The 24656-nt window shown below is 51.9% G+C and overlaps 1 protein-coding gene and 1 pseudogene across 29 annotated transcripts in view; both read left to right on the top strand.

Annotated features, from left to right (window-relative positions):
- Positions 1-24656, top strand: part of SHANK2 (SH3 and multiple ankyrin repeat domains 2) — a 720394-nt gene that overhangs the window by 610516 nt on the left and 85222 nt on the right. The window lies entirely within an intron of this gene.
- LOC118145850 (small nucleolar RNA U3) lies at positions 10568-10679 on the top strand (annotated as a pseudogene).

Here is a 24656-nt window from a genome sequence, read left to right as displayed (position 1 = left end):
AGTGAGTGAGTAAGCGAGTGAGTGACTGAGTGAGTGAGTGAGTGACTGAGTGACTGAGTGAGTTAGTGAGTGACTGAGTGAGTGACTGAGTGAGCGAGTGAGTGAGCGAGTGACTGAGTGAGTGACTGAGTGAGTGACTGAGTGAGCGAGTGAGTGAGCAAGTGAGTGAGTGAGTGAGTGACTGAGTGACTGAGTGAGTGACTGAGTGGGTGAGTGAGTGAGTGAGTGGGTGAGTGAGTGAGTGAGTGACTGAGTGAGTGAGTGACTGAGTGAGTGAGTGAGTGAGTGACTGAGTGAGTGAGTGAGTGACTGAGTGAGTGAGTGAGTGAGTGACTGAGTGAGTGACTGAGTGAGTGAGTGACTGAGTGAGTGAGTGACTGAGTGAGTGGGTGAGTGAGTGAGTGAGTGACTGAGTGAGTGAGTGACTGAGTGAGTGAGTGAGTGACTGAGTGAGTGAGTGAGTGACTGAGTGAGTGAGTGAGTGACTGAGTGAGTGAGTGACTGAGTGAGTGAGTGAGTGGGTGAGTGACTGAGTGAGTGACTGAGTGAGTGACTGAGTGAGCGAGTGAGTGAGCGAGTGAGTGAGTGAGTGAGTGACTGAGTGACTGAGTGAGTGACTGAGTGGGTGAGTGAGTGAGTGAGTGGGTGAGTGAGTGAGTGAGTGACTGAGTGAGTGAGTGACTGAGTGAGTGAGTGAGTGAGTGACTGAGTGAGTGAGTGAGTGACTGAGTGAGTGAGTGAGTGACTGAGTGAGTGAGTGAGTGAGTGACTGAGTGAGTGACTGAGTGAGTGAGTGACTGAGTGAGTGGGTGAGTGAGTGAGTGAGTGACTGAGTGAGTGAGTGACTGAGTGAGTGAGTGAGTGACTGAGTGAGTGAGTGAGTGACTGAGTGAGTGAGTGAGTGAGTGACTGAGTGAGTGACTGAGTGAGTGAGTGAGTGACTGAGTGAGAATGAGTGAGCGAGTGAGTGAGTGACTGAGTGACTGAGTGAGTGAGCAAGTGAGTGACTGAGTGAGTGAGCGAGTGAGCGAGTGACTGAATGAGTGAGTGACTGAGTGAGTGACTGAGTGAATGAATGAATGAATGAATGAATAAATGAATGAATGAATGAATGGGAGATATTAGGTGATCAGTCACAGTTGCAGTGCTGGAGTGCAGCAGAGCCAGGCATCAAGCCAGCCTGTTCTCCTGCCTCCAAAGACCACCCCCCAACCCTGATGTTGCCTCTCCCGGTGGGGGAGATGGGGAATTGCGTGCGCTGTGGTATGAGTTCCCAGCAGGCTGTGGGGAAGGTGGAGAAGCTCAAAAGAAAGGCCCCAAACAAGCACAGGCTGGCTCTGCCTTTGGGCCAGACCTCTGCAGTCTGTGTCGGCTCACCTGGAGATTGACAGCAGGGTAAACTGAGGCAGGTCTAAGTGAGATTGGGCAAGGGCTGCCATGAGAGCTGTGAGCCCTGTGGTCATAGACAAGAGGGACTGGCTGAGTTCTCCATCAGCACCATGCTGGAGGCTTAGCCGCCCCTTGGCGCTGGCAGGAGGAGACCAGACTTCCGTGAGAACCATTTGTGTTTGGTGAAGGACCGGGGCTGGGGGCGGGGAGCATGGGTCTTGGCTGCTGGAGAGAACCTGGCATAGTGTCTGTCATCTGCCCCTGGGGCAGGGTGTGGAGCCCAGGACCGTGTCAGCCCAGGCCTTTCAGGGCCCCCCCAGCGGGCTCCGCTGTCGCCAGGATGGTGGTGTGGCGGGAAGTCCTCAGTGTGAGAAGCACTTTGCAGACTCTAAGTCAGGCAGAGCATGTAACTGGCTGATTGCCAAAGTGAGGAGTGGGGTTGGGGTCTCGGAGGGTCAGTTGGTGCCCCATTTCCCCTCCTCACCCTCAGGGGCAGCCAGGGACTTGTGTGGGATGTGGACTCCAGCTCTCTCCCAGAACCTGAGGCTTGACCCCGTCAACATAGGAGGGGTCCCTGGGGTCATCTTCATGTCTTGGTCCCAGTAACACCTATTTTCCTTATATCAAATGCCACATCCCCCACGCACACAGACGCATGGGGCCACCTCCCCTGTGGTGTCAGTAATATCATGATGTACTTTTTACAAACTATTGGGGTGTAATCAACGTACAGTCGACTTCACATATTTAAAGTGTGCAATTCTATACGTTTTCGGATGTGTGTATTCTTAGGAAACCGCTGCCAAGGTCAAGGTGATAAGTCCATCCTCCAGCTGGCTAGCTCCCACCCCGCCCCCACCACCGCAGTGACTGCCCGGCTCCGTCACATCACAGCTGTCTGCATCCTCTAGAATTTCACTTAAAATGGAGTCACACAGTTGATGCTATTTTTTGGGTAGGGTCCTCTCAGGCAGTGTGATTACTCTGAGGCTTGTGTGTACCTGCAGCCCGTTCCCTCACGTTGCTGAGTGAGGGGACTTCATTGTGTAGATGGCCCACACTTTGGTGACAGTCTCGGTCGATGGGTGCTCAGCTGCACCCACTTCAGACCTACCGCACATAACGTTGCTGTGAGTGGACATGCACTAGACAGGGTAGACGGGTGCCCTCATTTCTCTTGGATACTCAGAAGAGGAAGGACTGGGCCAGGTGGCAGATGGATGTGTGACTTTAGGAGCTGACCAAGTGGTCTTCCAGAGCAGCCACACCATGTTGTACCCCTGCCAGCTACATGTGGTGGTCCAACCTCTCCAGGGCCTCACTGGCACTTGGTGTGTGCCATCTTTTTTTTTTTTTTGAGATAGAGTTTCACTCTGTTGCCCCAGGCTGGAGTGCAGTGGTGTGATCTTGGCTCACTGCAACCCCCACCTCCTAGGTTCATGCAATTCTCCTGCCTCGGCCTCCCATGTAGGTGGCATTACAGGTGCCCGCCACCACACCCAGCTAATTTTTGTATTTTTAGTAGAGATGGAGTTTTGCCATGTTGGTCAGGCTGGTCTCAAACTCCTGACCTTGTGATCCATCCACCTTGGCCTCCCAGAATGCTGGGATTACAGGCGTGAGCCACTGCACCTGACCTGGGTCATCTTTTTCATTGGGAACAGTGTGAGGCAGCGTCTCACTGTGACTTTAGCTCACATTTCTCTGGAGATCTCTGATGCTGGGTATCTCTTATTCTTCTTGGCCATCCCTGGAACATCATGGGGAACAGAGGGGCTTTCTCCCCTCGTTTCCATCTTCTCTCTCCTCCCTTAATTTCCGTCCCTTCCCTTCTGATTCTCATTGCCTGGATGACCATCCCTCAGCCAATCACTGTGGCCTGGGAAACGGGGTCACTGGGCACTCCTGAGCCCAAGGGCTGGCCGAGCCTCCACGTGGGGGGCAGCCGCAGAAAGGAGAGGGCTGTGGCACCAGCAGAGGTGAGATGGGGAAGTGGCCGGCAGCACCACCCCATGCCTCTCCTCCTGGGACCTCGTCACGGGTCAGCCCCACCGCCCAGCACAGCAGCCCAGGAGCCACCTTCCCCCTGGGGACCCAAGTCCTACTCATTCAGCCAGCCCTGGAGCTGCTCCCTGCTCCCCCACAGCTGGAAACCAGAGCGAGATGGGTCCACCAGGGGCATGAGCAGGAGCAACCCAGGCACTGCCAAGCCCAACCCCCAGGACCCAGCGGCATGGCTTAGCCACAAGCCTCCCCTGGGGTCACTATGCACTTGGGCTTGGGCCGCCGGAAGGTTTGGGACTGTCCTCAGTCCGATTGGCGCTGAGAGCACAGAGGATCTCCCTCTCCGTGGGACCGAGGTGGTTCGGGTGGGACCTTCCTGCAGAATCCAGGGCGAGGCAGGGCAGAGTTGCTCTCCTGGCTCCGTTCACTGTAAGTCCAGCAGCGGGAGTGGAGCCTGCATGCTCGTGCCTGAAGATGGGGAAAGGGCGCATGGCAGCCTCGAGCACCTTCAGAGAATGTGAGCGGTCACTGTGCCGTGGACACCGAGTCCACTGGCCACACAGCTGCGCTCTTGCTGGATACAGGCAGGCTTCTCCGCCATCTGTAAACAGCTGGGTTGCGGTGCCAAGGGTTCAAGTCCTCTGCCAGGAAGGAAAAGGGGGCGGTCTAGCCATGGTGGCCCTGGAGCCACGCCTGCCAGAGGGTGGTTTATCTGGCAGAATTGCCCCCAGAGACCAGCTCCTCCCAGGTGTACCATGCCTGGCCAGGCCACACTGCCCACTTGCTGAAAAGAACAGCTCCCAACCAGAAGTGGGCAGGCAGCAGCAATCCACTGCCCACCTGGGAGACGGGACGTGCCGGAGATTCATCCTCCCAGAGGAACAGCAACTTGAATTGGCTTTGGGGAAATTCAGCTTCTCTCCAGCTAGAGGTTCTACCAAGAATAAGTTCTTCAGTTTCACAGAGCTCTTAGGATTGCAGCCACCTCCAAGAATCCATTAAATGAGTTCCTCCGACTCATTTTGAAACCATTTCCGAGGTTATTGAACAGAGAAGCTCTCTGGGAGGAACTTTCAGGGAGCCGTGAGGGAGGGAAGGAGGCTTCACCGGCCCCGTTTTCTTTCAAGGCAGTGCCTTGCCCGAGCTCTGCCCTTAAACACACTCCAGGGCTGTTTCAAAGAGGAAGTGAAGACTCTTCCTGGTGCTGGAGACAACCCACCCCTCGAAGGATCCCCGGCTCCAGCCTCCCCAGCTGTTGAGTCTCGCGGAGGAGGCAGCAGCTGCAGCTGCTTTCTAGGTTCTCCGTGTTGGCAGCTCTGCTCTGTCCCCTCCACGGGATCCATCGCAGGCAGAGTCAGACTCCGCCACCTCCCGCTGGCCTCATTCCCTTTTGCACCTGGCCTCCAGTATTCGCCACAGCTGATGGCCCACACCCATCTCACTTCCAGCCTCCTCATTAACTGTTTTGTGGCCATCTCCTCACTGAGTTCTGGTTTGAATAGCTCAGCCCATTTGAAGTGTTCGGGTTGGAGGATTACATACAGGCGCCTGCAGCCTCCCTCCCAGCTCTGCAGCTAGCTCAGGGCGTGGCGTGTGTCTTAGGTCGGGCTGCCACAGCAAAGCACCCCAGACAGGGTGGCTGGGACAAAAGCCGCTGACTCTCACAGTTCTGGGAGTCCAGAAGTCCAGGATCAAGGTGTCCCAGGGCTGGGTCCTCCTGAGGCTTCCCTCCGTGGCTTGTAGGTGCTGCCTTCTCCCTGGCTCCTCCTGTGGTCATCCATTTATGTGTGTCTGTAAACAGACCTCCAGTTCTTTTTTTTTTTTTTTTTTGACACCCAGGCTGGAGTGTAGTGGCACGATCTCTGCTCACTGCAACCTCCGCTTCCTGGGTTCAAGCCATTCTCCTGCCTCAGCCTCCTGAGTAGCTGGGACTACAGGTGCCCACCACTGTGCCCAGCTCCTTTTGTATTTTTAGTAGAGATGAGGTTTCACCATGTTCACCAGGCTGGTTTCGAACTCCTGACCTCAGGTAATCTGCCCACATTGGCCTCCCAAAGTGCTGGGATTACAGGCGTGAGCCACCGCGCCCGGCTTCCTCTCAGGTTCTTATGAGGAGAGCAGTCAGACGGGATTAGGGCTCTTCCTCATGTTATCATTTTTACGTAATTACCTCTGGACAGGCCCTATCTCTGTCTCCATATAGACTCACACTCTTGGGCGCTGGAGGTTAGGACTTCAGCACAGGAGTTAAGAGGGTCACAGTTCAGCTGATAACCACTTCTGCAGACACCCTTCCATCAGCCGTAGCCCAGGGTGTTTGACTTAGGGTAGGTGGTGGCACCACCCAGTTACAGTGCTGGTGGCATTCAGCAGCAGCTCAGAAGGTTCCAGAAGCATTCCTCCGGCAACGAGGGGAAGTGGTGCCTCTGGCTAATGGAGGGACCCGTCAAAGCCAGGGAGGGCTTCTTTGATCATGTTCAGCTGCTCCGTGGCTGAGTAGAGAGCCTTCCCTCTTCCTGTCCAGGTAATTAATGAGGGACTTCAAAGGCTTGAGGCTTTTCCGCTCCAATCAATTATTCAGAGTGGCACATCCAAAGGTCTCCGCACAGGAAATAGAGAGGAAACAGATTGCTAAGTGGTTATGATGGAGACTAAATGCATTACTTGTTAACCACCCATGTCTGATCTGCAGTGTCTGAGCATCTGTGCGAGCCGGGACAGCCGCTGGGGGTACGCGCGCCAGCGAACGCGGGACGGGAAGGGCAGGGTGGGGTAAGTTTCACTCTCAGAAACGCCACGGTTGCTTCCTTTCCTGGATCAGTAATCACCCGCATATCGTCAACTACGACTGCAAACTTCAGAAGGACTCAGACTGGAAAGTCTTGGCATCCACACTGGAGTTTGGGCTGTGGGAGCCGTGCTCCTGCGAGTGAGCCTGGGGACTGGGGACTGTGGTCCCAGCCCTGGATTTGATGATGGGTGCTGTCCCTGTCCTGGGAGGGTGCAGTGTCACTTTTCAACTCCCATTTGGGGTCAACTGTTAACAGCATCCATGAGAAGCGAGGTGGTGTAGATTAAAGCCAGGGAAATGTGGTTTTCGTCTTACTGAAAATAATGCTATGAGATGGACGATTGTGGAAGCTTTGGGGTAGATCATGGAGCTCATCATGGTATTTGATATGGTTTAGCTGTGTTCCCACCCAAATCTCATCTCGAATTGTAGCTCCTACAATTCCCATGTGTTGTGAGAGGGACCTGGTGGGAGATAACTGAAATATGGGGGTGGTGTCCCCCATACTGTTCTCGTGGTAGTGAACAAGTTTCAGATCTGATGGTTTTATAAGGGGAACCCCTTTCAGCTTGGCTCCCATTCTCTCTTGCCTGCCGCCATGTAAGACATGCCTTTTGCCTTCCGTCATGATTATGAGGCCTCCCCAGCCACGCGGAACTGTGAGTCAATTAAACCTCTTTTCTCTGCAAACTACCCAGTCTTGGGTATGTCTCTATCAGCAGCGTGAAAACCGACTCATACAGTATTGCTCTTTACATTGCTTTCTGTTTGCAATTTTCCATGAGAAAAGAAACTCAAACATTTTACAAATAGATAATAATGCCTACTTCTGCTTCAACTTCTCCTTGTGGCCAAGATGGAGAAACAGACCAGATTTACCTTTCCTCAAGAAACAACCAAAGATCAGACGAAATACATAAAGCAACAGGTTTTACAACCAGACACCAGGTAATCGATGAAAGTGATCAGTAAAGCATGACAAACAGATGGGATGAGCCCTATACTTGCCCCAGCTTCATGCACCGAGCATTTCCAGGCTGTGGGACAGGGAGAGGGAACCCAGGCAGAGGCTGGAAGAACACCCGCAGTGAAGAGATTGAGGCCAGGCGTGGTGGCTCACGCCTGTAATCCCAGCACTTTGAGAGACCAAGGCAGGAAGATCACTTGAGGTCAGGAGTGAGACCAGCCTGGCCATTATGGTGAAACCCCATCTCTACTAAAAATACAAAAATTAGCCAGGCGTGGTGGCTGGTGCCTGTAGTCCCAGCTACTTGAGAGGCTAAGGCAGGAGAATCGCTTGAACCCTGGAAGCGGAGGTTGCAGTGAGTCAAGATCATGCCACTGACTCTAGTCTGGGTGACAGAGCAAGACTCCATCTCAAAAACAAAAAATACAAAAATTAACTGGGCATGTTGGCGGGCACCTGTAGTCCCAGCTATTCGGGAGGCTGAGGCAGGAGAATTGCTTACACCCAGGAAGTGGAGGTTTCAGTGAGCTGAGGTCTTACCATTGCACTCCAGCATCACCAGCAAGACTCCATCTCAAAAAAAAAAGGGGGGGGAGGGGAAGGAAATTGAGTTGAAAGAGTCCGGGAGGCCTGGGCAGCCAGATTTCACAGGAGAGAGGAAACAGCTGCACACAAAGAAGCCTGGGTAACTGCAGAGACCCTGCAAGTTTCCAACGAGGGCTGGTCGGTGCAGGGGAGAGAAACAGCCAGTGTCTCCACCTCCACAGGGCTGGGGTGCTACCTTTTTCCACCCACCAGACTGAAAAAAGCCTTGTAATTCATGGAGTGTAGCATAGAGTATTATTCACAAAGGCCCTGCCTCTGTGGAGCAGAACAATCGGTCCCAGCCTAAAAATGACTTGGGTCCCACCTAACAAATCTTTTTTTTTTTCTTTTAAGATATAGAAGGGGCCAGGCACAGTGGTTCATGCTTGTAACTCCGGCACTTTGTGAGGCCAAGGCAAGCAGATCACTTGAGGTCAGGAGTGAGACCAGCCTTGACAACATGGTGAAACCCCATCTTTACTAAAAATACCAAAAATAAAATAAAATAAAATAGCCAGGCGTGATGATATGTGCCTGTAGTCCCAGCTACTTGGGATGCTGAGGAGTGAGAATTGCCTGAAAATACACCTGTAATCTCAGCACTTTGGGAGGCTGAGGCAGGTGGATCACAGGGTCAGGAGTTTGAGACCAGCCTGGCCAACATGGTGAAACCCATCTGTACTAAGAAATACAAAAATTAGCAGGACATAGTGGCCGGGCGCCTGTAATCCCAGCTACTCAGGAGGCTGAGGCAGGAGAATTGTTGGAACCCAGGAAGTGGAGGTTGCAGTGAGCTGAGACTATGTACTGTACTCCAACCTGGGCGACAGAGCAAGACTCTGTCGAAGAAAGAAAGAGAGAGAGAGAGAGAGAGAGAGAGAGAGAGAGAGAGAGAGAGAGAAGGGAGGGAGGGAGGGAGGGAGGGGAGAGGAGAGGAAGGAAGGAAAGGAAAGATATGAAAGGATCACACTGCTTCCAGGTGACTTAACTACACCCAGAGCGAAGCTGCAGACCAGAGCACAGAACCACCCAGCACCCCCAACAAGTACAGATTATGATGCCTGGCCTCCATTCAGAAATTCCCAGTCTTGCAGAGAAGCAGGAAAATACAGCCCGTGAGAAAGAGAGAAATCCATTATCTCAGTGGACTGGGGTTTAGCGCAGATGTTAGAGTTAGCAGACAGGGACATTTAGAGTCATGAACACTGTATTCCATATGTCCAAAAAGTTAAATATGAACACGGAAGACGTTTTAAAGCCCACTGGAATGTACATGTTTAAATGGTTAATATGACAAACTTTGTGGTGTGTATTTTAACAGAAAGTATTTCCTTGCATTTTCACCCAAATCGAACTTCCGGGGATGAAAGCCACAATGGGTGAGCCCACAGACACACAGGACGAGATTGAGGGTAGGTTCAACGTTGCAGGAGAAAGGAGTAGTGAACTCAGAGAAGTCGCGATAGAAACTATCCTGAGTGAAACACAGAGAAAAATAATTTTTTTTTTTTTTTGAGGGGGAGTCTCAGTCTGTCGCCCAGGCTGGAGTGCAATGGCGCAATGTGCCTCCCAGGCTCAAGCGATTCTCTCTGCCTCAGCCTCCCAAGTAGCTGGACTACTGCAGGACAGCTTCCAACAGCCCAATATATATGTAAGAGGAGTCCCTGGAGTGAGAGTGGTTGTAGGGGGAGGGTAAAAAAAATATTTGAAGGCTGGGCGTGGTGGTTCACGTCTGTAATCCCAGCACTTTAGGAGGCCAAGGCGGGCAGATCAGTTGAGGTCAGGAATTCAAGACCAGCCTGGGCCAACATGGTGAAATCCCGTCTCTACTCAAAATACAAAAACTTAGCCAGGCGTGCCGGCAGGCTCCCATAGTCTTAGGTCCTTGGGAGGCTGAGGCAGTGGAATCTTTTGGACTTAGGAGGCAGAGGTTGCAGCAAGCCAAGATTGTGCCACTGCACTCCAGCCTGGGCTACAGAGTGAGACTCCATCTCAAAAAAAAAAAAAAAAAAAAGGAAAAATATTAGAAGTAATGATGTAACTTTCCCCAGACAGAAACACACCCAGCCACATAGTATTCAAATTGCTCAGAACTAGAGATAAGGACAAATATGTTCAAAGTAGTCCCGTGGGGATAGCAGGACACATGACACATGAAGGAAGGAGGAAGAGAAAGATGACAGCAGGCAGATTGTCAGAAACCATGCGAATGAGAAGATCGTGGACAAATAACTCTAACATATTGAAAGAAAGGAGAAAACAGAATGATTCAATCAGAATTATTTCAACAAAGGTGAAATAAAGTCTTCTGAAAAATACAAAAGGTTTAATCATTTGTCACCAGGAGGTTAGGTGCCTATAAGGAATGGGAAAGGTCATCTTTCAGATAAAAAGAGAGTGGGTCGGGCACAGTGGCTCACGCCTGTGATCCCAGCACTTTGGGAAGCCAAGGCAGGAGGATCACAAGGTCAAGACATGAGACCATCCTGACCAACACGGTGAAACCCCATCTCTATTAAAAATACAAAAGTTAGCCGGGCGTGGTGGCGCACACCTGTAGTCCCAGCGACTCGGGAGGCTGAGGCAGGAGAATCTCTTGAACCCGAGAGGCAGAGGTTGCAGTGGTGAGCCGAGATCGCGCCATTGCACTCCAGCCTGGGAGGCAGAGTGAGACTCTGTCTCAAAAAAAAAAAAAAAAAAAGAAGAAAAAGGAAGCGACCACAGATGACAATACACCAAGGAGCGAAGGACTTACATGGCTGTATATGTAAAATTCGTTTTGTTTAATCCCTTCAAAAGATAACTGCCTTGAGACAGAAAACTCCATGTAGAAGACTATACTTTCAGGGATCATTTCTATAGTGTGTTCAAGAACACTCCATGTAGTTTGGGGGTTACGACGTGGAGAGATGATGGTGTGGTAACAGTGGCACACAGTCTAGGAGGGGAAGAGGCAAGTGTCCTGGTGCGAGGCCTTGTCCTGTCCGTGAAGTGGTAGAACATCACTCGTTATAAGCAGTGATGGGTTAAGGGTCTCTGCTATAAATATAAATCCTAAAGCAACTGCTGAACTAACAAAACAAAGAATAACAGCTGATAAGGTGACAGAGGAAATACAATGGGATCATAAACAATTGTTAACCCAAGGGCCAGGCACGGTGGCTCATGCCTGTAATCCCAGCACTTTGGGAGGCCAAGGTGGGTGGATCATGAGGTCAGGAGTTCGAGACCAGCCTGGCCAACATAGTGAAACCCTGTCTCTACTTAAAATACAAAAAAATAGCCAGGCGTGGTGGTGAGTGCCTGTAGTCCCAGATACTCGGGAGGCTGAGGCGGGAGAATGGCTTGAACCCAGGAGGTGGAGGTTGTAGTGAGCCAAGACCGTGCCATTGCACTCCAGCCTGGGTGACAGAACAAGACTCCGTCATAAAAAAAGAAAAAGAAAAAATTATCAACCTGAAAGAAGGCAGAAAATGAGAGAATGTAGGTGTGGGCAAAATATACATGGGACAAATTAAAAGCAAAATGGAACGAGGACAGAGTTAAACTTCTTATCAGCAATCACATTAAATGTACATGATATAAACACCCCCATTTTAAGGGCAGAACTTTCAAGTTGCATAAATGCTCACTTCCAAGGAGCAGCCTTTAATTATAAAGACACGAAAGTAAGCGGGTGGAAAGGCATATACCACATTAACACTAATCCAAAGAAAGCCGGGGTGATGATATCAGTGCTGAAGCAGATTTTAGAGCAAAGACCATTAACAGTGGTAAGGAAGGTCACTTCATTATGTGAAGGATCAGTTCCAAAGACTGTTAACAACAGTGGTAAGGAAGGTTATTTCATTATGTGAAGGATCAGTTCTCTGTTTAGAGCAAAGACTGTTAACAGTGGTAAGGAAGGTTATTTCATTATGTGAAGGATCAGTTCTCTGTTTAGAGCAAAGACTGTTAACAGTGGTAAGGAAGGTTATTTCATTATGTGAAGGATCAGTTCCAAAGACTGTTAACAACAGTGGTAAGGAAGGTTATTTCATTATGGTGAAAAGATCAGTTCTCTGTTTAGAGCAAAGACTGTTAACAGTGGTAAGGAAGGTTATTTCATTATGGTGAAAAGATCAGTTCTCTGTTTAGAGCAAAGACTGTTAACAGTGGTAAGGAAGGTTATTTCATTATGGTGAAAGGATCAGTTCTCTGTTTAGAGCAAAGACTGTTAACAGTGGTAAGGAAGGTTATTTCATTATGGTGAAAGGATCAGTTCTCTGTTTAGAGCAAAGACTGTTAACAGTGGTAAGGAAGGTTATTTCATTATGTGAAGGATCACTTCCAAAGACTGTTAACAACAGTGGTAAGGAAGGTTATTTCATTATGGTGAAAAGATCAGTTCTCTGTTTAGAGCAAAGACTGTTAACAGTGGTAAGGAAGGTTATTTCATTATGGTGAAAGGATCAGTTCTCTGCATCAGAAACACTAAACATTTACGTACCTAATAACAGAGGCTTAAAATACGTGAAGCAAAAAATAGATCTGCAAGGGAAAAACAAAGAAAACTACAGGTGTAACCCCTCTCCTTCTGTAACTGGTAGAAGTACACAGCCAGCCAGCCAGGATACAGGAAACCCTGAGCAAACCCATCAGCCAGCTTGACTGAACTTACGGTTGTGGGAAGAGCCCTCTGTGCTTTCTTTTCAAGTGTACTTGCAATGGTTATCAAGGTAAACCATGTTATACTCCATAAAACAAGTCTCAATAAATTCAAAACTCTTCAAGTCACATAGAGGCATGCGCTCACCAAAATGGAATCATACTAGAAACCAATAAGAGAAAGAACTCTGTAAAGTCCCCCCAATATTAGGAAAGAAAATAATGGTATTTTAAATGACACCTGGATTAAAGCAGAAATCAAATGGAAAACTAGAGAATATTTGAAGTGGCCGGGCGCGGTGGCTCATGCCTGTGATCCCAGCACTTTGGGAGGCCAAGGCGGGTGGAACATGAGGTCGAGAGATTGAGACCATCCTGGCCAACGTGGTGAAACCCCTTTTCTACTAAAAATACAAAAATTAACCAGGCGTGGTGGCGTGTGTCTGTAGTCCCAGCTACTCGGGAGGCTGAGGCAGGAGAATCACTTGAACCTGGGAGGCAGAGGTCGAAATGAGCTGGGATCACACCACTGCACTCCACCCTGGTGACAGAGCGAGACTCTGTCCCAAAAAAGAGAAGAAAATATTTGAACCAAATGAAAATGAAAGTACAACATATGAAAATGTGTGGGCTGCAACTCAAGTGTCTGTAAGGGAACATTGGTAGCACCGAATTCCCATGCTAGGAAAGAAGAAAGGCCTCAAATCAGTGCTTCAGCCTCTATCTTTAGAATCTAAAAAACAAAGCAAATTAAAACCAACGTAAGGCCGAGTATGACGGTTCACGCCTGTAATCCCAGCGCCTTGGGAGACCAAGGTGGGAGGCTCACTTGAGGCCAGGAGGTCAAGACCAGGCTGGGCAATATAGCGAGACCTCCATCTCTGCAGAAAGTTAAAAAGTAGCTGGGTGTGATGGTGCACATCTGCAATTCTAGCTGCTCAGAAGGGTGAAGTGGGAACATCACTTGAGCCCGGGAGTTCGAAGCCACAGTGAGCTAGGACTGCACCACTGCACCCCAGTCTGGGCAACAGAGTAAGACACTGTCTCAGCAACATCTTGAAGATAATGAAGTAATGAAGAAATGAAGTCACGAAGGTCACGGCGATCAGCGAAATAGAAAACAAGGAAAACGGAGAAATCCAAAGCTGATTCTTCGGCAACATCATCCATAAAAGGGATGCACTTTGGGAGACCAAGCTGGGCAGATCGCTTGAGCTCAGGAGTTTGAGACCAGCCTGGGCAACATGGGAAAACCTTGTCTCTACTAAAATACAAAAATTAGCCATGAATGGTGGCACATGCCTGTAGTCCCAGCTACTTAGGAGGCTGAAGCAGGAAGATGGACTGAGCCTCAGAGGTCGAGGCTCCAGTGAGCTGTGATCACACCATGCACTCCAACCTGGGTGACAGAGTAACACTATATCTATGAATGAATGAATGAATGAATGGAGAAACCTCTAGCCAGGCAGATCCAGAAGGAGAAAAGAGAAGGCACATAACCTATACAGGAGGAATTCTGCAGCTTCCCGCTCCGTTGAATTGCCTTTGCCCCTGTTCACATGTGGGTGGGGGGAGCGGTCTCTGCACTCTCTCTTCTGTTCCATCATCTACTTGTCTAGCTTGGTGCCACTATTTGATTACTGTACTTTTAGAATAAGTCTTGGAATCAGGTTGAGTGAGACCTCCAACTTTGTCCTTTTTTTTTAATTTGAGATGGAGTCTCGCTCTCTTGCCCAGGCTGAAGTGCAATGGTGCGATCTCGGCTCACTGCAACCTCCACCTCCCGGGTTCAAGCAATTCTCCTGCCTCAGCCTCCAGAGTAGCTGGGACTACAGGCCCTTGACTCTATAGAGCAATTGGGAGAGACGGAGTCTTCCACCACAAAATCTAAAACCTCTTCATTTACTGAGATCTTCCATTTCTCTCTGCCATGTTTTAATGCTTTCAGTGTACAGGTCTTGCAAATCTTTTGTTATATTTATTTCTAGTTTGTATGGTAGAGGATTTTTGAATTTCTGTTTGTGATCATTTTTTGCTAATATATAGACTTACCCTCTGGGGTGTCCAGGGGATCCAGAACATTCTGGTCCACTTGAATTGCAAGCCCAAGCTGGGTATGTCACGCTTGTAATCCCAGCACTTTGGGAGGCTGAGGCGTGTGGGTCACTTGAGGTCAGGAGTTCGAGACCAGGCTGGTCAACATGGTGAAACCCCATCTCTACTAAAATTATAAAAATTAGCTGGGCATGGTGGTGCATGCCTGTAGTCCCAGCTACTTCGGAGGCTGAGGCAGGAGAATTGCTTGAACACAGGAGGTGGAGGCTGCAGTGAGCTGAGATTGTGGCGTCAAGCCACTATACTCCAGCATGGCCAACAGAGTGAGACTCTGTCTCAAAAAAAAAAAAGGAGTAACCCCCAGAATATTGGTGGCCTGGGAAGACAGAAGGGCTCTTTTGTGTGAGGACTCTTGGTTTTGAGTGTGATCATCTACTGTACGGGCAGGAGTGGCCTGGGCAGTGGGCACTGTCCTCTGTTTTGGGGAGAGGTTACACGGCATGTCCTCATTAGTTCCTATAAAAATGATCGATGCAGCTGCCCTCTGGCTCGTCCTCTGTGTTTCCAGGACTTGACCCCACAGCTCCACTTGTCCAGGTGTGTCCCCAGGGTCAGGCGGGCCATGGAGCACCGGTGCGAGGGGTGCCACACCGTTGTCAGAAAGCTGAGACGGCTCTGGGTGTCCTGCTAGGGAACAGCCTCCTAGGTAAGTGATTTGAGGTGAAAAAAGCCAGGAGCTGACAGAACGTTAACTGTGTTGCTATTCATGGAAGAAGAAGCATGGTGTAGGGAAACTCTCTGAATGCTCTCAGTATTCTTTCTTTTGGTAAAGCTAAAAGTATTCTAAAAAATAGTCTATGGGCCAGGCGCGGTGGCTCACGCCTGTAATCCCAGAACTTTCAGGGGCCAAGGAGGGCGGATTACTTGAGGTCAGTAGTTCCAGGCCAGCCTGGCCAACATCTCAAAACCCCGTCTCTACTAAAAATACAAAAATTAGCTGGGCGTGGTGGCGAGCGCCTGTAATCCCAGCACTTTGGGAGGCCAAGGTGGGCAGATCACTTGAGGTCAGGAGTTAGAGACCAGCCTGGTGAACATGGTGAGACACTGTCTCTGCTAAAAATACAAAAATTAGCCAGGAGTGATAACAGATGCCTATAATCCCAGATACTCAAGATGCTGAGGCAGGAGAATTGCTTGAGCCTGGGAGGCTGAGACTCCAATGAGCTGAGATCACACCACTGCACTCCAGGCTGGGTGACACAGTAAGACTCTGTCTTAAAAAAAAAAAAATTAGCCAGATGTGGTGGTGCATGCCTGTAGTCCCAGCCATTCAGGAGGCTAAGGCAGGAGGATCACTTAAGCCAGTCTGGGCAACAGAGCAAGAGAAGAGAGAGAGAGACAGAGAGAGAGAAAACAAAGAGAGAGATGAGGCTGCACATAAGTGCTTATAGCTGCTTTATTCATAATTGCCAAAAACTGGAAGCAGCCTGGATGCGTGACTGCTCAAACAAACTGTGACATATTCAGACAACGAAATAATATTCAGCAATGAAAAGAGATGAGCTGTGAAGCCATAAAGAAGAAATGAGGTATTGAGCCCCGAAAGACACGGAGGGAACTTAAATCAGTATCATTAAGCAGAAGGAGCTAATCTAGCAGGCTGCGCTGGAAACCTGTGGTTCAGGGCAGCCGCCTTCATCAGTGAGCTCAGCTGGATCATGCGGAGCACCTGCTGCAGCTTCTCCATCAGCACCTGCTGCAGCTGCTTCTCCATCAGCACTGCTGCAGCTTCTCCATCAGCACCTGCTGCAGCTTCTCCATCAGCACCTGCTGCAGCTTCTTCTCCATCAGCACTGCTGCAGCTTCTCCATCAGCACCTGCTGCAGCTTCTTCTCCATCAGCACTGCTGCAGCTTCTCCATCAGCACCTGCTGCAGCTTCTCCATCAGCACCTGCAGCTTCTTCTCCATCAGCACCTGCTGCAGCTTCTTCTCCATCAGCACCTGCAGCTTCTTCTCCATCAGCACCTGCTGCAGCTTCTTCTCCATCAGCACTGCTGCAGCTTCTCCATCAGCACCTGCTGCAGCTTCTTCTCCATCAGCACCTGCAGCTTCTTCTCCATCAGCACCTGCTGCAGCTTCTTCTCCATCAGCACCTGCTGCAGCTTCTTCTCCATCAGCACCTGCAGCTTCTCCATCAGCACCTGCTGCAGCTTCTTCTCTATCAGCACCTGCAGCTTCTCCTCCATCAGCACCTGCAGCTTCTTCTCCATCAGCACCTGCTGCAGCTTCTCCATCAGCACTGCTGCCTCACCTTGCACTTTATTTTATGTTATGGAGGTGGCGCCTTTCCTTTCACCTCATGAACAGCCTCGCTGGCCTCAGACTTTTTGTCTGCAGCTTCCTCACCTCTCTCAGCCTTCACAGACCTGAAGAGAGTTAGGGCGTTGCCGTGGGTTAAGCTTTGGCTTAAGGGAATGTTGTGACCAGCTTGATTTTCTGTCCAGACCACTGAAACATTCTCCATTTCAGCAACGAGGATGCTTCGCTTTCTTACAATTTCTATGTTCACTGGAGTAGCGCTTTTTTTTTTTTTTTGAAACAGAGTCTCACCGTGTCTCCCAGGCTGGAGTGCGGTGGCGTGTTCATAGCTCTCTGCAGCCTCCGACTCCTGCCCTGCAGTGATCCACTGCCTCAGCCTCTGGAGTAGCTGGGACTACAAGCACACACCACTGTGTCAGCTAATTTATTTTTTGTTTTTTTGTATAGATGGGGGTCTCACTATGTTGCCCAGGCTGCTCTCAAACTCCAGGGCTCAAGCGATCCTCCCACCTTGGCCTCCCAAAGTGCTGACATTACAGGCGAGAGCTGCCACGCCCAGCCCAGAGTAGCATTTTAATTTCCTTCAAGATCTTTTCCTTTACATTCACAACTTGGCTCTTTGGCACAAAAAGCCTCTCTCTCAGCCTGTCTCGGCTTTCAGCAGCCTTCCTCTCTAAGCTTCGACATGTCTAGCTTTCAGTTTAAAGTGAAAGACGTGTGACTCTTCCTTTCACTGAACACTTCCAGGCCATTGTAGCGTTATTAATGAGCCTCATTTAAATAGTGCTGTGTCTCAGGGAAGGAGGAGGCCCACCAGAGGGAGAGAGATGGAGGCGTGGACGGTCGGTGGAGCCGACCATTTATCACACATTTATCAGTTACATTCGCCATCTTATTTGAGTGTGTTTTATGACACCCCAAAACAATTCCAGTAGTAGCTTCAGAAAGTATGAATCACAGATCATCATAACAGAAAGTCTGGAATATTGCGGGAATTATCCGACATGTGACACAGAGACAAAGTGAGCATGTGCCATAGGGAAAATGGTGCTGATGGGCTGACTCCACGCTGAGTTGCTGCAGACCTTCAATTTCTTTAAAAACAAAAACAAAAAACGTCTGGGCACAGTGGCTCACGCCTCTAATCGCAGCACTTTGGGAGGCCGAGGCAGGTGGATCCTGAAGTCGGGAGTTCGAGACCAGCCTGTCCAACATGGAGAAACCCTGTCTCTACTAAAAATACAAAATTAGCCAGGTGTGATGGTGCACACCAGTAATCCCAGCTGCTCAGGAGGCTGAGGCAGGAGAATCGCTTGAACCCGTGGAGGTTGCAATGAGCTGATATCATGCCATTGCACTCCAGCCTGGACGACAAGAGTGAAACTCTGTCTCAAAAAAAAGAAAAAGGCAATGTTGGTGCAGTGCAGTGAAGTGAGGTGTGCCTATATATGACATTCTCAAAAAAAAAAAGCCGAAACTGTGGAGATCGTGAAAAATCAGCAGCTGCCATGGATTGTGGTCAGGGAGGGGGTGAAAGGCGGGGCACAGGCATTGCCGGACAGTGGCGATCTTCTGTATGGCCCTGGAGGGGGTACAGAGCGTTATAAATACGCTAAAACCAACAAATACACAATACCAAGAGGGAGACCGATGATGACTGTGGATTGAGTTAATTCTAACGTGTCAGTCCCGGTTCATGAATTGCAGCAAGTGAGCCAGCTAATGCCAGGTATTACTAACGGGAGCCTGGGCCGGTGAGGAGAGGGAACATGCGGGCTCTGAACTTTCTGTGTAGTTTTTCTGTGAATCAAAACATGTTCCAAGATAAAAAGTCTTGGTTAAAATACGATGAGGTGCGTCCTTGCAGGGGTTGACTCGTGGTAGAATATATGGGAACAGGGGAAGCAGTTATCTGAGAGAATGGAACAGGTGTTAGGCCGCTCTAGACCCTCCCTGAAGCTCCGCTGTGGGTGACGGTCTGAGCACCCACCGGCTTTTGAGGCCACTTGAGACTGGACCCCCTTTAGGGCCCATCAAAGCCAGGCTCTTAGGAGGTGCATGGAACATTCTAGAAGTGGTCAGAGGGTCAAGGAGGTGCATGTGATTTCTTATCAGGAGGGAAGGGTTGCCGACAGTGTTCCCCGCCCCCCGCCCTGGTGCAGTTCTGGGGACAGGGGCTTGACTTGGGCTTTCCTCCCCCATCAGCACAGGCTGCTCCTCCCTTCTGCCTTCCGCAGAGAAGGCCAGGCAAGGCTGTCACCCCCAGTATTGAGCAATGAAAAGAAACGAGGCATTGAGCCACAAAAGACACCGAGGAAACTGAAATCATTAAGCAAAAGAAGCGAACCTAAACTGGGGACCTCCTGCAGGCAGCGAGCCACCCCAGGCCATTTCCAGTCCTCTTCCATGCCTTGATTCCGATTGCTGCTGGCTTCCTGTCCACCAGGCCTGTAGCCTTTTCTGTGGCATGTGCACCCGGGAATCGCCAGTTGGAAGTGAGCTGATCCAGATCCTACCTGGATGAGAAGTGACTTTGGACGTGACGACTGGGCTCTTACTCACTAAGGGGGTGTCAGCTAATGCAGGGATGTGCCACACATTCCGACTTCAGCCCTGTCACTCAGATCGTCACTGGAAGCCCAAGTGGCAGAGCAGAAGCAAACCTCCAGTACTGTCTGGTTCTGCTGCGTGTTCCCCCAGGGAGGGGAAGCGTCTTGCTGAAGGTCGCACGGCCCTTGGTGAAAGGGCCCGGGTGCCGGGGTCGTGACCCTGAATGGACACGCATCCCACTGCAGCACCTCACATGGCTGAGTGCTCCAGTGACCGAGCAGTCAGGACAGGAGCTGGGGATGGTCACAGCTGAGTTGTGTCCCTCCAAAATCCACGTGTTGAAGTCCCAATCCCCAGTACTTCAAATGTGACTGTATTTAACGACAAGGTCTTCAAAGAGACGATTAAGGTCAGGCTGTGCACAGTGGCTCACGCCTGTAATCCCAGCATTTTGGGAGGCCGAGGCAGGCAGATCATTTGAGGTCAGGAGTTCGAGACCAGCCCGACCAACATGGGAAACCCCATCTCTACTAAAAATACAAAAAAAATGAGGCTGGCGTGGTGGTGGGCACCTGCAGTCCCAGCTACTTGGGAGGCTGCGGCAGGAGAACTGCTGGAACCTGGGAGACAGAGGCTGCAGTGAGCTGATATCGTACCGCTACACTCCAGCCTGGGTGACAGAGCAAGACTCTCTCCAAAAAAGGAGATGGTTAAAGTCCAGTGAGGCCATTAGGGTGGGCCCTAATCCCAAATCGCTATGTCCTTAAGAGGGGATTAGGACACAGACACCCACAGAAGGGCGACCCTGAGAACATGGGGAAGGCAGCCACCCAAGGCAAAGGGCCTCAGATACCTGGCTCAGACCTTGGCCTCCAGCCTGTCTGTGGTTTACGCCGCCCCGTCTGTGTGTTCTGTTACGGCAGCCCCAGCTGACAACTAGAGGCTTCTGGAACTGGGTCCAGCTTAGAGGCCAGGTGGGCACCAGAGTCACCCTCCATCCTGAGACACACACATAAGCAAAATGCCTGATGCAGCTGGATGCGGCGACTCCCTTGCCCCCCCTGGGCTGTGTCCATCGCTGGCCACCTGCTCCCTTGCCCCCCAGGCTGTGTCCATCGCTGGCCACCTGCTCCCTTGCCCCCCAGGCTGTGTCCATCGCTGGCCACCTGCTCCCTTGCCCCCCGGGCTGTGTCCATCGCTGGCCACCTGCGCCGCGGAGAACTCTTAAGCTGTGGGTTTACTGACGCCCAGCAACGAGCCCCAGAGGCAGCCACGGAGCCCCGGCGGCTTGTCCAGGATCAGCCTCCGCCTGTGTCATCCTGGGTGGAAGGTGATGGATTGCTTCCTAGACGATGGCTGGAGATCAGAGCCTGGGAAATGAGGCATCTGATCCCCTTGCTGAGTTAATCGCTTGCTGTTGGGATTAATTTTTCAGTTGTTGTCAAGTTGAAGCACTCGATAAATGACTTGCCGTGACGTGGGACATGCAGGAACTAAACTGAGCTATAAATCTCCCCGAGCTTGGCTGGAGAGTATTCCAGGGCCCTGCTGGGCTGGCACCAGGAGCGCCCACCTCCCAAGGCTCGGCCTGGGCTGGAGGCATCCGGGCGTTCTCTCAGGGTCTCTCCTCCCAGGAAAGGCCCACTGGCTGCTGGCCTGTCTGGGCGTGTGTCCTCAGGCAGCTTGGCTGTACCTGGGAAATGCCGTCTGCCACTTCCAACTGTCACCTCATCTACTCATATCATTCTTCGAAGCCGAGGTCAAGGCCTGCTCCTCCATGCAGCCCTCCTGGGAATCATCCTGACTTCAGGCATTGTCACTGGTCAGTGTGGTCTCTGGAAGTGCCTAGAATTACTCATGGCCCTTAAGCTTCATCCATGGAAGCCCAGGCTCCCACCAGCTTCCCCAGGCCTCGGGCTGGGAAGCTGGCAGCACAGCCTTGGTGAATAGAGGGTCTCACTCCCCAGCCCACTGGCCTCAAGGCCATACAGAGGGGTCCCAGGCTGGCACTTGACTGTGCCCACTCACAGAAAACACAGTCCAGGCCTGCAGGGGTTTAGCATCACTCCAGGCCAGGGGCCAGATGGGCGAGCAGAGACGCCACATCCCCAGGTGGGGCCCGCAGCTGTGGCTAAGTGGGATACGGGGCGGGGCTGCGCGTCATGTTGAGGGAGGGTGTTTGAGTGTGTTGGTACAAAGATGTAACTAGTGCATCATTGTAGAATTAAAGCTCTATTCATGCTCCTGCTTCGTGGAGCCTGGGGAATTTGAGTGAAAAAAAACCCACTGAGTCAGCCTGAGGAAGCAGCGCCTGCCTGGAGCACAGGCCATGGCAAGTATCACACCGGGGCTGCCGCGGCCGGGGGGAGATGACAGGCACATGGCCACCATCGGAGCCCAGATCCTGGGGCAAAAGTCAGGTGCAGCATTCTGCATGCGGTAGGAATTTTTTGAGAATTCTGCCCATGAATTTAAAATAAGAGGTCGGGCTCTACACCCCAGCTGGGAGAAGGGGCAGCAGGCAGTGGGCAGCGGGCAGCGGGCAGGGGGCAGAGCAGAGGCTCCGTAGTCTCCAGCATCCCTCCCAAGGCCTCGGGAAAGAGCCTCAGACGCTTCTTTAAAGCCGAAAGAGCCACACGTCGTGGGCAACACCAAGGGAACTTTCTACATGTGTTTGTTTTCTTCCTCAAAAGGAACATTGCTGCAGCTGACACAGGCAGCGTGAACGTGTGTTAGAAATGCGGCCCCAGGTGACACCCCCAGGAAAGAGCAGGGACGAGGTCCTGGGGGGTGGGAGGGGGTCACTGGTGCCACTCGGCCCTCAGGGTCATCGCCTTCTCATGCCCCTAGACCTTCCTGCAGAGTGCTTGTCACCGCAGGGCGGCTGTGTGGGTCCGCGCGTGTCTGCTCATGAGACTAGACGAGTGGCCTCTCCGGAGCCGTCGGTCCATACCTCGATGTTTCTTAGGCCAGCTCCATGGAGGCCCGGAGGCCAGACTCACATTCCCATCACCTCAGGCCCTCCTAGAACGTGTTCTGCCCTGAGGTACTGCCGATGACCGACTCCCACCCCACCAGGGCCCAGGACAGACGGAAGGTTTGGGCACTGTGCCTACAGGGCGTACCCCCTTCTCTGCCATGCCCCTCCCCAGGGTTCTCCCTCACTTGGGACCGTCGCTAACACCATCACTCAGATCCTAGCCCACCGACCCAGGAGGATCTGGGACCAAACTGGAGCCGACCCCAGGGGTGTGGTTTTTCCTCCTGAACGGAGTCCTCAGCAACAGAGGAGGTTTTCACTGACTGGCAGCGGCGGTGGGAATGACTTTGGCCTTGAGTAGAAGGACCCTGGTGTATACAGTGAGGAGAAGCAGGGCCAGGGCTGTAGAATGCAGCATTTGCCGGAGACTGGAGAGCAGCCCCCGCCCCAGCCCACCAGGGGTACAAGTGCAGCAGGCCCAGCAGGGGAGGGGTGGCGTCTGCTCCAAGGCTGGCTGTGCTCCTGCCCACCCTCCAGGTAGGGAGGGTCTCCTCTGCCTAACAGACAAGGGGAGAGGGCTCTCAGAGGGCTGAGGTCATTCATGGCAGGATCTGTCCCCTCACAGGGGCACTGCTGGGAGTGGGTCTACAGCAAAGCAGCTGGGCTGCTGGGTGGGCACGGGGGGTTGGTGCCTCCCTGCCCCAGGGATACAGGAACCCCAGGCAGGAGTAGGAAGAGAGGAGTTAGGCAGGGTCTAGTGGGCCTGAGCTGCTCTTGGCTTCCTGGCACCTGGGGTGGCAGCCAAGCCAGCAGGGTTGTTCTGGGGGGCACTGGGGAGGCTACAGGACAGTGCCATGTGCATGGAGAGGTCTCGGCCAGCCCTGGACAGAGCCCTGACAGAGCCCAGCGGGAGACAGCCCACCTAGCCTGGGGGACCAGAGCTTCGCTGTGTCTTTTGCAAGCCCTGGCCTGGTGGAAAGCCCAAATCTCCAAGGGCAGCGGGAATCCGGCCGGAAATGCATTTCCAGTTTCGTTTCCTCCACCTCCTGTGTCGGTGTTAACTCTCCATAGACAAGGGCTCACCTCCAAGAGGCGTGAATTCCAACAAGGCTAAAGATTCCTTTGATTTCCTAATAAATTTGTCCCATCCCAGGGACAGAGCCCTGCACCCTGGCTGTCCCATCAGGTCCCCAGTCCCTGGCTGGTGACCTTGAGTCACAGCCCAGCTGAGCTCAGCTTCTGTGAGGGGAGCAGTGGCCCCTGCCTGTTCCTGGCCGGGCTGCCTCCAACACGAAAGGAGAGGACGGCATTGACAGCGACGTCACTTTGCAGATGTCACAAGGCCGTCTAGTCAATGTCCAGTCACCGAAGAAGAAGCAGGCAGCTCCATTTCTAAATACAGAGGAGCACCTTTCTGGCCCATCGAGGCCTTATTTTTAAGGGCCATTCACTAGGGGGACCAGTGTGACTGTGGGCTCGGGGTGAGAGAGGCAGAATCAATTTGAGAAGGCGTGCGTGCGCACGGCTGCTGCACCTCATCCGTCTCTGGAAGGGATGCCTCCAGCTGAGCCAGCCTGGAATCCTTTGCTCCATGCGCGGGTAACTGGGGACTGTGGTGCTTGAGGTCTGTGATAAGTATCTGTGTAAGTCGGACTGTGGCTGCAGGATCCGTGTGGTCAGCATGAGCTTGCACGCTCGGAGCCCCAGTGTGCACAGCTGTGCCTGGGAATCCATTTCCTGCGGCTCTGTGGCTAGAACAACAGAAGTGTGGCCCCTGAAAGTCTGGGGACCAGCTCTCTGAAGTTGGGTGTCAGGGGGACCATGCTTTCTGGGAAGGCCCTAGGGCAGGAGCCTTTCCTACTCCTCCAGCATTCTCCTGCTCCCAGTGGCTGCCAGAACCCCTGGCGCCCCTTGGCTGGTGGCAGCGGCCCCCATCCCTGCATCTGTCCTCACCTGGCCTCCTTCCCATCAGGAGTGTCCACATTTTCCTCCTTTTTGAGAACACCAGTGACTGGACGAGGATCTACCCTCATGACCTCATCTGAACCTGATGACATCTACAGAGACCCTGATTCCAAATAAGGTCACACTCACAGGCTCCGGGGGTTAGGACATGGGTGTAGCTTTGGGGGTAACACTTTTCAGCCCACAGCCACCCGTGATCCCAACTGCCAGGGTTCAGCACTCACACGGAGCACCCTCTCCCATACACCATACCTGCATCCTATGAGAGAAGTGACAGCCTCCACGCTCATCCCTGGAGACTATGGAAGGGGAGGGACAGGTGTGTACACAGCCATGGCAGAGAGTGGGTGTCGTGTCCAGGAGCAGGCACCAGCTAGCCTCCCACCAAGCTCTAGGTACTGCC

The sequence above is a fragment of the Callithrix jacchus genome, chromosome 10 (genome assembly GCF_049354715.1).
Source record: "Callithrix jacchus isolate 240 chromosome 10, calJac240_pri, whole genome shotgun sequence".
Classification (NCBI taxonomy): Eukaryota; Metazoa; Chordata; class Mammalia; order Primates; family Cebidae; genus Callithrix; species Callithrix jacchus.
Note: the sequence above shows the minus strand (reverse complement) of the source record. Positions and strands in the feature narration are given on the sequence as shown.